The sequence below is a fragment of the Egretta garzetta genome, unplaced genomic scaffold (assembly GCF_000687185.1).
Source record: "Egretta garzetta isolate BGI_Z169 unplaced genomic scaffold, ASM68718v1 scaffold217, whole genome shotgun sequence".
NCBI lineage: Eukaryota > Metazoa > Chordata > Aves > Pelecaniformes > Ardeidae > Egretta > Egretta garzetta.
The window spans coordinates 266,212-267,923 of NW_009260395.1; positions in this window are offsets into that span (position 1 = coordinate 266,212).

Here is a 1,712-nt window from a genome sequence, read left to right on the forward strand (position 1 = left end):
AAAAAAAAAACCAAACAAAGCATTTTAAGCCATTCTGTGGACAGCATACTGAATATAGACAAAAGCAGATGAAGCATCTTTCTAACCTCGTGCATGAAGTCCTGACCAAGTAAATAGCAAGAGACCTTTGTTCCAGGCAGGAACACCAAATATGAGCAAGGAACTCCCTCTTACCACACAAGCAACCTGTTCAGAGTGCTATAAAATTAATCTTCTATTTTCCCTCGAAGAACAGATAAGCTTCCTATTCAACTGTTTGCATTGACAGTCTAAGTACTGGCCAAATAGGAGAAATCATCTTTAAAATAACTGGAGGGTCACCTTAATCATATAGCATAAATATCCTTGGTTTCTGACTCACCCTGAGAAAAGGTCTGTTACGTTTTAACCCTGGTAGGCAGCTAAGCCCCACACAGCCACTCGCTCACTCCCCCCCAGTGGGATAGGGAAAAGAATTGGAAGGGTAAAAGTGAGAAAACTCGTGGGCTGAGATAAAGACAGTTTAATAAGGAAAGCAAAAGCTGTGCACGGAAGCAAAGCAAGACAAGGAATTCACTCACTACTTTCCATCAGCAGGCAGGTGTTCAGCCACCTCCAGGAAAGCAGGGCTCCATAGAATCATAGTATCATAGAATGGTTTAGGTTGGAAAAGACCTTTAAGATCATCAAGTCCAACCATAAACCTAACCCTGACATTCAATCCCTAAACCATGTCCCTCAGCACCTCGTCTACCCGTCTTCTAAATACCTCCAGGGATGGGGACTCCACCACTTCCCTGCGCAGCCTGTTCCAATGCTTAACAACCCTTTCATTGAAAAAATTTTTCCTAATGTCTAACCTAAACCTGCCCTGGCACAACTTCAGACCATTTCCCCTTATCCTATTGCCAGTTACCAGGGAGAAGAGACCAACACCCAACTCACTACAGCCTCCTGTCAGGCAGCTGTAGAGGGCGATAAGGTCTCCCCTCAGCCTCCTCTTCTCCAGACTAAACAACCACAGCTCCCTCAGCTGCTCCTCATCAGACTTGGGCTCCAGACCCCTCACCACCTTTGTTGCTCTCCTCTGGACACGTTCCAGCAATGCAACATCTTTCTTGTAGTGAGGGCCCAAAACTGAACACAGTATTCGAGGTGGGGCCTCACCAGTGCGGAATTGCAGGGGTACAATCGCTGCCCTGCTCCTGCTGGCTACACTATTCCTGTTACAAGCCGGGATGCCCTTGGACTTCTTGGCCACCTGGACACGCTGCTGGCTCATATTCAGCCGTCTGGCACCAGTACCCCCAGGTCCTTTTCCACTGGGCAGCGTTGGTGTCATCTGCAAACTTACTGAGGGTGCACTCAATCCCCTTGTCCAGGTAATTGATAAAGCTGTTAAACAGAACTGGCCCCAACACTGAGCCCTGGGGAACACCACTTGTAAAAGGCCGCCAACTGGATATAAATCCATGGACCACAACTCTCTCGGGTCAGCCATCCAGCCAGTTTTTTACCCAGCAAAGAGTATACCTGTCTAAGCCATGAGTCTCCAGCTTCTCTAGGAGAATGCTGTGGGAAACTGTCAAAGGCTTTGCTGAAGTCCCGGTAAAGAACATCCACTAGGCATGTCACCTGATCATAGAAGGAAATTCGGTTGGTCAGGCAGGACCTGCCTTTCATGAACCCATGCTGGCTGGGTCTGATCCCCTGATTGGCCTGCATATGCCTGA